This window comes from Cebus imitator, unplaced genomic scaffold (genome assembly GCF_001604975.1).
Source record: "Cebus imitator isolate Cc_AM_T3 unplaced genomic scaffold, Cebus_imitator-1.0 Scaffold58, whole genome shotgun sequence".
NCBI lineage: Eukaryota > Metazoa > Chordata > Mammalia > Primates > Cebidae > Cebus > Cebus imitator.
The window spans coordinates 4723487-4735948 of record NW_016107373.1 but is presented as its reverse complement, the minus strand read 5'-3'; the positions used below and the strand labels follow the sequence as shown (position 1 = coordinate 4735948).

Here is a 12462-nt window from a genome sequence, read left to right as displayed (position 1 = left end):
CATGCACAGTGGCCTGCCAGCACCTGGGAGGGGTCACATGCACAGAGTGTTTACTGAATTTGTGTGCATGCCCATTTGAAGCTTTTTTCCCTTACCTGTTGAGTGTTCCTGGAGGAAGACCATATGCCAGTTAAATTATGCCATCTTCCCTCCCAGTGCACATGCTTCAGCCTGCTTGCCCAGCTCCAGAGATCTTACTGGGAAGCTGCTGATCACCAGTTTCAGGTGTTTTTTTAATCTATTGAGAGACTGCCCTTCCCTGGCGCCAGGTGTGGTCAATTAGAGACAGTTTAACAACCACTTGACTATCACCTGATGGTCGCCTGACATCCCTGGGGTATGGTGGAGCTTCCCCTGTCCTGTTCAGGTCTGCCTAGCTACCCACTCTAACAAAACCAGCTGGGATAATAGGCTTGGAGAGGAAAGTTGTATTCTTAATCTTTGCATCGAGGCTCAATCATAATAAGTCTTTGCCCCTCAAAGTCTTGTTTAGTTTTCTCTCTTACCTTTTGAGATTTAGAAACAGTTGGTTCTTCCAGTTGAATTTCTGTATTCTTTCTATGCCTTTCATTCTGCTTATATACCACCTGATTTTTCTGATTCTTTCTAAAGCTCATCTTTTTTTTTTTTTTTTTTTTTTTTTTTTCAAATTTTTTTATTTGAAGGAATGGTACAAAGAACTTAAGTGGATATTTTGGTACAACTTATAGAAAAGGTAAAGGAAACCCCAATATGCATGCACTGCCTTGGTGACCAGGGAAGTCACCCCGAGGCTATGGGGAAATTAGCCTAAGCCTTAGCTTTCATTATCACTGTCTCCCAGGCTGTGCTTGTCAAAGAGATATTCTGCCAAGCCAGATTGGGGTGCTCCCGTCTTGCGCAAGTTGGTCACGTGATCACCCAATTCTTTGATGGATTTCACCTGCTCATTCAGGTAATGTGTCTCAATGAAGTCACACAAATGGGGGTCATTTTTGTCAGTGGCTAGTTTGCGCAATTCCAGTAGTGACTGATGCAAATTTTTTTCCAAATGTAATGCCCGCTCCATCGCATTCAGCCGGCCCCCCCAGTCATCATGGTCTGATTTCTTGATATCCTGAAGGAAGATGTGGCCACCTCGTTGGTTCTGCAGCTTCATCAGTTTCTCGGCATGTTCCCTCTCCTCATGAGACTGGTGAAGAAAGTACTTGGCAAAGTTCTTCAAGGCCACATCATCGCCGTCAAAGTAGTAAGACATGGACAGGTAAACACAGGAGGCCTAGAGCTCCAGGTTGAGCTGGCGGTTGAGGGCGGCCTCTGAGTCCCAGTGGTAGTTCTGGCGCACCTGCGAAGGTGATGCGGTCGTCAGGGCGGCGGTGCTGGAGAGGCGGTCCGAGGGCGCGGTGTGGAGGTGACTGGGGGCTGGCCGTGGGCGGCCGGCCGAGCGGGGGACGAGCGCCGGTTCTGTCCAAGCACTGCTGAAGCAGGAAACCGTGGTGCCTCCAGTCGAAGAACGTCTAGCTCATCTTTTTCTTTTAGACCTTACCAAACATAGCCAATAACAACCAACATCCACTACTATATACTTTTACTGACTCCTTCCCTAGAGGCACAAGTTTACTAGCAACAAGTGTGCCTCCCAAGTTATTTCAGAAAAAAGTTTTAACCCCTCCATACCTCTCTGCCTTTTCATCCTATTGTTCTCACTGCATACTCCCTTCCAGAAACACCGATCTCTGGTGTTCCTTAAATAAACATGAATCGCTCAAGAAAGGAAAGAAAGAAAGAAAGAAAGAAAGGAAGGAAGGAAGAAAGAAAGAAAGAAAGAAAGAAAGAAAGAAAGAAAGAAAGAAAGAAAGAAAGAAAGAAAGAAAGAAAGAAAGAAAGAAAGAAAGAAAGAAAGGAAGGAAGGAAGGAAGGAAAGGAAAGGAAAGGAAAAGAAAGGAAAGGAAAAGAAAGAAAAGAAAATGTTTTAACCAGATATTTTCAACTTCATTACACAGAAACCATTTCTGCCTCTGACATTAGCTTCCTTGCTTCCTGACACCCAACCAATACAGACTGTCAAGTATTTTAGATTTCTATTACAACATCCACTTCAAAAACAAATTTCTGTGTTAGTTAAGGCCATATTCCCAAATCACAGTGGCTCATCACAAAGTGCAAATTAATATTCCTGACTGGTGGGTAATCCGTCACCAGATTATTCGGGGACCCATGCATCTCCCATTTGTGGCTCCATCATGGAGTCCTCTGCATACATCCAGCAGTTGGAAGAAAGGATTGAAGAGTAGGAGTAGGAGATGTTTATGGCTAGGCCTGGAAAGGTAGATGACACTTCTCACATTTCTTTGCCTAGAATTCAATCAAAAGAAATGCACTGAAGGCTAGGAAATGCAGTCCAGTTATGATTCCCGGACAAAGAGAAACTAGTTCCCTGAGCAACTATCTAATCTCTGACACAGGGATGACAGCGTAAAAATGGATATTTAAGACTACAAGACCTGATAAGGCCATGAAAGAATGAGTATAAAGAAGGCATCTGAGGACGAAGCCCTGGGCCGCTCCAAAATTTAAAGGTCAGGAATGTAAGGAGAAAAGTTCAAATCAGAAAAAATAGGCAAAGATGAATTAGGAGGAAAACGAAGCAAGTGTGAACTCTGAGAGGCAAAATGAGGACAGCGTTTCAAGGAAAATGTAGATCAACATTTGCCAAATACTGTAGATAGGTCAGGTAAGATGAAGAATGAGAACGGAGCATTGAATTCGACAGCACAGAAGTCACCACTGCTCTTGACAAAGGCGGCTTCCAGAGTGTGAGGGCAATAAAAGCCTGGAGGAGGAGAGATTGGAGGCAGTGAGAGTGGCTAATTCTTCTGGAGAATTTTGTGGTAAAGGAGAAGACATTCATGGGGTGGTGGCTGGATTAGGATATGTGGTCAAGTGAGGGTATGTTTTTGTTGTTGTTTATTTGTTTGTTGTTTTATTAAGATAGAAACTATTATAATATTTTTTAATGTTGATGGGAATGACTGATGAGATAGAGGGAACATTATGATGTGGAAAAAAGAAGGGACAGTTGCTTGTGTGGCATTTTGGGGAAGTTAAGGGTATGAGACCTAGTGCATAAGAGGAGGAGCTATTCTCATGCAGGGACAGAGGCCATTTGCAGAAGCAGAAGAGAAGGTAGAGTATGTGATACAGGGACTCCTTATTTCTGATCCAGCATATAAAGAGCTTGGAAGTCATCACTCCTGTACTCGCAACAAGATAAAAGTTAAATAAACTGGAAATTAACAATTCTTTTTAGATCTTTCATAGAACTGAGCTCACAGGGCAAACTGCTATCCCCAAAGTTAAAGAGACAGACAGGCAGATACAGAGAATCACAATTTACTGGAGCAACCAGTAGCAGAACCACCACTGGAGCCAGTAAAATGATAGGAAAACTTAAACAGTAATTGATTAAATATGGGAACCTAAGCATAAATAAGCTGGAAAGTTAACTCCAAAGGGGTCTCTTCTTAAGGGGCCCCCACACATTTGTGCGGTTTACTTCTAGGAGCCCTATCAGGTTCTCAGAGTGAAGATCAGAGAAGAATCCTCATGTACTTCTGACAATGAGAAGGAAAAAGTAATTCTTCAGAAACAGGCTAAGAACATTCTGTTCTCCTTAATAAGGATTTATCTCAAGGAAAACTATTTTACCAGAGCCTAAATGACTTGAGAGAATGGAAATATCCAACTCACCCCATCTTTCCTGTATCTCTTAAGGGAGAGAAAAGACTGAAAAGCATTTGTGAAGATTGCAGCCTTTGGACACAGGCTCACTGAAGGACTGAGACTTACTCATAGGACTGTCAAACAATTCTCCCTCCACCCCTGCAAACTCATCACCACATCAATAAGGCACCTGGATAGTAACAGGGAAATAGCAACTGAAAGAACTTGTCCATTTCAGACCTTACTTAAGTTTAACTTTCTATGGAAACCCAAAGACACAAGAAAGAAAAAAAAAGGACACCAGAAGACATTTTACCTATGACTCCTATAGCTATATCTGACAGTAAATACACCCTAACTTCTATCCAGATAAACAAAACTTCACACTAAATTCTGATTTACCTCAGTTTATTTTACCCAGTATATCATGTCCATATTTCAGCCAAAAATTACAAGGCATACTAAAAGACAGAAAAGGCAATTTGAAGAAACAGAACCAAATTCAGACATTGCAGAGATTTTGGAATTATCAGACCGGCAATTTAAAACAACTCTGATTGATATGCTAAGGGCTGTAATGAAAAAAGTGGACAATGTGCAAGAATAGATAAAACATTTAAGCAGAGATAAAAACTCAAAGAATCAAAAGAAAATGCTAGAAATTAAAATCACTGTTGCAGAAATGAGGAATGCCTCAAATAGGCTCATCAATGGACTAAATAGAATTGGAGGATTTAAAAATGTCAATAGAAACTTTCAAAACTGAAAAGCAAGAGAAAAAAAGAATGAAAAGATGGACTGGAATACCAAGAACTGTGAGAAAATTACAAAAAGTAAAACATATGCATAATGTGAATCATAAAAGAAAGGAACAGATGCAGAGTTTAGTTAAAGCAATAGAGTGATGGAGTAAAGCCACTTTCAAAAATTTATTCAATTTTCTCAGGGACATAGGAAGCAAGGTCATCAGCTGAGAATAAAGACAGAATAGGAGGTTTAGAGATCTAAGAACAGAATAGGGGAAAGAGGGAAATGGGGAGAGAGAGAACACAAGAGAGAGAGAGGGACTGAGGAGCATGGAGGGGGTAGGTTCCAAGATGTCTTGGAGAATATATGTCACACTGAAATAATCCAAGATCAGAATGCCATTAGCATTCACAAAAGAAATACTGTAATGCTTTAAAATTTTTTGGAGAAGTTATTTACAGCATAGAATTTTATATCCAGCCAAATTATCTATCCACCATAAATAAGTGAAATATCTCTGATGCACTCCTTCTCAGAAACTTTCTGGAAAATGTGCTCCAACAAAATGAAGTAGTAGTCCAAGAAAGAGAAAAATATAGGACCCAGGGAAGAGGGGATAGAACACAGGAGATAAGTTAAAGTAATTCCTACGATAATATTAAAGAACGGCTAATATGACATCTGGGTATTAGGCCATAAGAGGGTCTATAATGGAGCAAAAGTACATAAGGTTCCTGTAAGAATTTTTTTCCTAAGGAAAAAATAATAAAACTTATGTTTGAGTACATGGATTTTTTGGATAAAAAAAACCAGAAGACATATAGAAAACAAAGCAAAATAAATGCAATTAATAACACTGATAAAAACAAGAAATTTCCCAAGAAAGGAAAGATAGTCACAGGAAATTAAATAGCCCAATTTTGAGAAATATTCACATACTTATAATAAAGTAAGAAATAAATACAAACTTAATTGACAATTATAATATTAACATATTAGGATAAATTTTGTGTGGGATGATGATAGGGTATAAGAAACCAAATTCCCACCTTTATAACAAAGCAGCATTAAATGGTATTTAAAATGGACAAATCAAGAAATATTTGAATAAGCTTGTTCTTTTAAAACATACATGTAAAAACTAATGAAATACATAAAAGTAAAAAAGTATTAATTTCAATCAAAAGAAGCTTGTACATAAAGAAGGGTGATATGAAGACTACTCCTTTCTTTTTTAGGCTTTTGTTGTTACTGCTGTTGTTTGAGATGGAGTCTTGCTCTGTCACCCAGCGTGGATTATAGTGGCATGATCAGGGCTCACTGCAGCCTTTACTGTCCTCCCGCTGCAGCCCCCATGTAGCTAAGATGATAAGTGTACACCACTCTGCCCAGTTAATCTTTTTTAAATTTTAGTAGAGATGAGGTCTCTTTATGTTGCTCAGGCTGGTCTCAAACTCCAGAACTTAAGGGATGCCTCTGCCTTGGCCTCCCAAAGTGCTGGGATTACAAGGTGAGCCTGTATACCTGGCCTCATTTTCATTATAGGCCTTGAACCATTTGATCTTAAACTATGTATTACTGATATAAAAAGATGATAGATGATAGAGAAACATACAGACAGATGTAAATTAAATGGTTAATAATATTCAACTTCATTAATATAGCACAGGGATCAAATAAAATAAAGATACCAGAATATTGCCATTGAATTTAGTCATAAAAAATTTGTTTGGTGACCCTAATAAGAGCAATTTCAGAAGTATGGTAGAAGTAGAGACAAAAATTGAAAAGAAGGGAAAAAAGAAAGGAAAGCGAAAAGATGGAAATAAAGTTTCTTAAATTTATTTAAGAAATAATTTCTTTACAAAGCAATACAATTGGTATATATATGATGAAATAACATGCAGCCATAAAAGGAATGAATTAACAGCATTTGCGTGACCTGGATGAGACTGGAGACGATTAGTCTAAGTGAAGTAACTCAGGAATGAAAAATCAAAATCATATGTTCTCACTGATATATAGGAGCTAAGCTATGAGGACGCAAAGGCATAAGTATGATACAGTGGACTTTGGGAACTTGGGAGGAAGAGTCGGAGAGGGTCAAGGGATAAAAGACCACAAATATGGTGCAGTGTATACTGCTCAGGTGATGTGTGCACCAAAATCTCACAAATCATCACCAAAGAACTTATTTATGTAACCAAATACCACCTGTACCCCAATAACTTATGGAAAAATTTTAAAATTTAAATTTTTTTTAAAAAGAAATACAGTTGTGACAAGGAGAGAGAATTGCAAATGTCACAGGGCAACACAGGAAGACACTTGAGCATGTTAATAGACCAAGAAGAAAAAGCTAGTGATGAGGGAGAGAACTAAGCCATGGGGAGAAAATGGTGTGTGGGAGTAGTAGGAGGTAACTTCTGGAACAAGTTCTCAAAAGAAACTGAAGACCAGACGCTTAGAGGAGGATTTGGTTTGGGCCATTAAGAGGAGATATGGTTATTCTCTAAGAATGGAAAAAAGAAGTGTGGGTACAAGCGCAGATGAATTAAGTGGGTAGGGGTGCCTTATGGACTATGTGCTTCCTCCCAGTTGAGTTGAAGCCCTAACCTCCAGTTCCTCATAATGAATCATAGTTGCAAATAGGGTCTGTAAAGAAAGATTAAGTTAAAAATAAAGTCATTATGGTGGGCCCCGATCCACTATGACTGGCTTTCTTATAAGGGGAATTTGGATACACAAAGGACACCAAGGCCATGTGTGCACAGAGGGATAACCACGTGAAGAAGCAGCAAGAGGGCAGCCATCTGCAAGCCAAGGAGAGAGACCTCAGAGAAAACCAACCCCACTGGTATCTTAATCTTGGACTTCCAGCCCCTGGAATGGTAAAGAAATAAATTTATGTTGTTTAAGCCACCCAGTCTGTGGCATTTTGTTATGGCAGCCCTAGCAAACAAATACAGCATGAGTAAGGCAAGGTTTCTTAGTGACTTAAAAGGCAGCACGACCTGAGAGTCCAAGTTGGCATCAGTGGCAAATGTCTGAGCTTAAAGAACCTGATGAGAGCTGGAAATAGCTGCATTTAGGGTTGTTTCTGTTGATATTTGTCTCTCCTTAAATATAAATATACCAGGGACAAATAGCACAATGAACATAGATTTATACCCCAGGTCAGCAGTTTTCAACCAGTGGTAATTTTGATCCCCAGGAGACATTTGGGAATGTCTAGAGACATTGTTAGTTGACCACCCAGGAGAGAGAAAATGCTAATGATATCTGGTTAGTTGAGGTTAGGAATGTTGCTAAGACTCTTACAATGCATAAAACAGCCCACACAACAAAGAATTATTCAGCCCAGAATATCAAAATGTTGATATTGCAAAAACTTGCTCCAGATAGGTAAAATCAGATGCCTAACACAACATCAGTTTCTGCTATATGGGTTTGTAGATTATAAATGTCAAATATATGTAGAGACAAGGAGTCACAAAGACAAATTCAAACAATTTTATTCAGAGAATCATGTTCAAAACAATGCCAGGCTTGGCCCCACTGCCCTTCCAGAAGGGTGTGGACTTTCACGTCAAACAAAATTGAATTGAAACTCTGCCGATTTATAGCTACATGAGCTTAAAGAAGTGGACACAGGGAGGGGAGCATCACACACTGCGGTCAGTTGGTGGGGGCTAGGGGAGGGACAGCAGGGGGTGGGGAGGGATAACATGGGGAGAAATACCAGATATAGGTGATGGGGGAATGGAGGCAGCAAACCACATTGCCATGTATATACATACCTATACAACGATCCTGCATGATCTGCACAAGTACCTCAAAACCTAAAGTACAATAAAAAAAAGTTATGCAACATCTGTGAATGAAAAAATAATTGGGTAGAAACTCCTTGAGTTAATATGTGAATAAAATAAGACACTGCATATAAAATGACTACCACAGAGTAATAATAGCTATATTTTTTAATGCTAACTATGTGCCAGACACTTGTCAAGTGCTTTATAAGAATTATCTTATTTAATCTTCAAAACAACCTTATGTGGTAGACAGTATTACTATACTCATTTTACAAAAGAGTAATCTAGAACTGGAACAGTCCTGCAGAACCAATCCTCATCATCCTCATGTAACACATAAAAATATGTATTAAGCATCCATTACAGAGTTGTGCTTTACCTGGACCCTAGACATAGTGCCTTTCTATGTTCTCAGTCTACAAAAGGGCACATGTAATACAGTACTTACCAGCTTTCAAAATCAAAACAAAAGGATAAATGGAAAGAAAGTTTCCTCTGTCAGTTTCACTCAAGGCCTTTTCTATATAAGATTTCTCCTACAAAACTGTCAGTGTCACTACTACATTAATGTTTCTTTTACCTCCTGCTTCAAAGCTTTGGATTTAAGTAGACTGTTACTTGCCAAAATCCTTTATATCAAGGAACTATAGAAGAGAGGAGGCTGAGAAAATAATGTCCTCTACCCTTGAGTTGCTCATAATCCCGAGGGAAAGCAGATCCTGGAGCAATTCACTAACCTCAGCCTAGGGTAAAAAGTACAACAATGCAGATGTAGAGAAATTAGTATAGGAAAATAGGGAAAAAAGTGAAAGAATGGAAGGTTCTGAATGTAGAAATGAAGGAGAAGAAAAGAAGTACAGTAGTGTCAACTATGGAGACAAGGTCAACAAAAATCCACGCTTTGAGACTGAAACTATCAAAAGTTAACATGTAACAATTGAGATAAAACTTCTGGAAAGATTTTTTTAAAACCCTGTTTCTGAGACATGAGACATGAACTCAATTCATATCAGTGATCATGGCCCAGCTGCTATACCAGATACTAAGAATAGAAGATAATTATCTTTTTCCCTTAAGAAGTTTGCAGATTATTGGGGAAAACAGACAAGGCTGTCACTACAGAATGCAGTATGTGCGTGGTAGAGGTAAGCACAGGATGCTATGGAGCACTTGGGTGGGCACTTAACCCAGGTTTGGCAGGGGCAGGGGAAGATTCTTGGAGCCTTCTAGAGAGCTTCCACTGCATCTTGAAAAATGGGTAGGAGTTAGCCAATCATGAGTCCTGGGAGAAAGAATAGCAGCATGTTCCAAAGGAAAGAATAGAACCAAGGCCCTGATAGGAAAGAAAACGCATGGTCATTTTGAGGAAATGTGCAGAATTGCACGACTTAAGGGGAATTGGAAGAATGGCAAGAGATGAGGCTGGAGAGCAGGGCAGGTGCCAAATTTTGAAGGGTTTCCTCCATCAAGCAAAAGAAATTGGACTTTTCCCTGAGAACAACAGGGCACCACTGAAGGGTTTCGGCCAGAGGAAGTTCTGGATTAGATCTGTATTTCAGAACACTCACTCTAGCTACAGTGTGAAGAGTGAATCAGAGGCATAAAATTGTGTAGATAGGAGCAGTTTTGAGGCTGTTATGTGGACAAGGCATCTGAACTCAGAATGTCAGTGAGGAAGGAACACAGGAGATTCGTTTGAGTGGTGTTAAGAAATAATAATCAACTTTAAATCTCAATCTAAATAAAAAACAATAGCTGACATTATTTTCTGGGTGGTTTCCATGTGCTGGGTCCAGTTTCAAGTGCCTTCTGGGCATCAACGTGGTTGTCATTCACAGCAACTATATGAGAGCAGATGAGGACACTGAAGTGCATGGTAAATGGAAAAGCTGCAATCAGGCTGAAGCATTTGTTCCAGAGTGTATGTACAGAACCACTTCCCATATGACCATGGTTTCAACTAAAACTGTGTCTGGAAATGCAAAGGGTCAGGCCAGAATCCCAGTGCCACTGAGGCTTTGTGCCCAACGAAGCCCTGATCAGTCAGTAATCCCAGCTCACTTTCTCTCAGGTCAAATTAACTACAACACACAGCAGTTAGATGATGAGACAAAGGAAAAAACAGGAAGTTGAGAAAAGGAGAAAAAAGACTGAGCATGATGTGATGTAGAGAAGGCCAAAGGTGTAGTCAGACAGGGGGAGAGATCCCCCTGGAATTAAATCCTGCTTCAAACCTGATATAGGAAAAAAGTTAGCCACATGGGAAAATGATCTCAGTGTGTTAATAGTTTACAAGGCAGGAGATGAGTGTGATCTCATTTTTTTTAAGAGAAAAAGATGGGGAGCACTAATAGTGATTATCTCTGCACAGGGAATACATTTTTTTTTTTTTTGAGATGGAGTCTCACACTGTCGCTTGGGCTGGAGTGCAATAGCACAATCTTGGCTCACTGCAACCTCCACCTCCCAAGTTTACGTGATTCTCCTGCCTCAGTCTCCCAAATAGCTGGGATTACAAGCACACACCACCACAATCAGCTAAATTTTCTGTATTTTTACTAGAGATGTGGTTTCACTATGTTGGCCAGACTAGTCTTGAACTCCTGACCTCGTGATCTGCCACCTCAGTCTCCCAAAGTGCTGGGATTACAGACTTCAGACACCACACCTGGCTTGGGAATACATTTTTAAAATGTCTTCCTTTTGTTTATTCTTTTTCTAAAATGATGAATGTGTTATTTTAAAAAGGGAAAATAAAAACTAGCAGAAGGTCTGGGAAAAGAAAACTCAGGCAGCCACTGAAGTCCTAGGGATAAGAGGAAAAATGCCCTGGGGATGAACAGCTGACATTAGAGAGGATGAAAGTAGGGTGTTGCAATTAAATAACATGAGAATCAAGAGAAATGAAAGAGTGAAGACCCAGGAGTATATTATCAATAAAGACTGTACCAACTCAGCCATGTGCAACAGGGGGATCAAGGGGAGGGATTTCCACCTAAGAATTCATCAAAGGGGAAACTAGTTTGCTGACAATACAAAATTGAGGAGAAAAATTCAAGGACAAAGTCTGTGATGTAAAGAAACCAGTTATTTAGGGAATGGTGGTTTCAGAAAACATACTCATTGGAAAAGATAAGACATGCCAAAACAGGTGTGAAGACCTGTGTATTAGTCCATTCTCACACTGCTATAAAGAACTCCCTGAGACTGGGGAAATTATAAAGAAAATAGGCTCAGTTGACTCATAGTTCTGCAGGGTGTACAGAGGCATGGCTGGGGAGGCCTCAGGAAACTTACAATCGTCGTAGAAGGCGAAGAGGAAACTAGCACAATTTTTACATGGTGGCATGAGAGAAAGAGCCAAGGGGGAAGTGCTGCACACTTTCAAACAACCAGATCTTGTGAGAACTCTATCAGGAGAACGGCAAGGGGGAAGTCTACCCCCATGATTCAGTCACCTCCCGCCAGGCGCCACCTTCAACGTGTGGGGATAATAATTCGACATGGAACTTGGGTGGACACAGAGCCAACTCATAACAACCTGGATTCAGATAAAAGCAAAACAAAACACCAAACTGGCATGTCTACTTGAAAAAATAAAATTTACACTGGTGACTGACATGGCAAGTTTCCAAAACCTCTCCACTAAAAATTATGCATTTTTATCTCCTTCTGAAGGTCATGTTTCTCCCAAGTACCAATTAGCTCATTAACAACTATCCTCAACCTGGGTGTCCTTTTATTCCCCTCTCAAATGTAAATTTCAGCAACCCAATCTCTGAACAGTTTCTGCAGTGATGCTTTGAGATAACTTACAGAGCTAGTATTGAGGGGTTATGTCTGTCTTAGAAGCTGCCTTGAAAGAAAGGAGGAGATGGAAATAAGACACGCACAAATTAAGGGGCAACGCCACAACTTAAAATCTACTGAAGTATAATATTTACCCTAATTTTTAAAATAATACTAAAAAGCAATGTTTGGCTCCGAATTTTTCTCCTACTAAGTCCAAAAGCCCATGAGTGCACATTTAGTGTACTCCTCTGCCTTCAAGAATCACTGTAACTGTTCAACCTCAGACCAAAAAGAACTTGATATAAAGTAACCAACTGCTGTGCTCTGGAGGTAGGGGGTTCATGGCCATATTCTTTCCTCTGTCATTAAGCATACACCTTGGGCATTATCAGATTGTACAGATCTT

At 39.9% G+C, this 12462-nt stretch overlaps 1 pseudogene; it reads right to left on the bottom strand.

Annotated features, from left to right (window-relative positions):
* Positions 1-647: 647 nt before the first annotated feature.
* Positions 648-10216, bottom strand: LOC108304822 (annotated as a pseudogene).
* Between the last annotated feature and the right edge of the window lie 2246 nt (positions 10217-12462).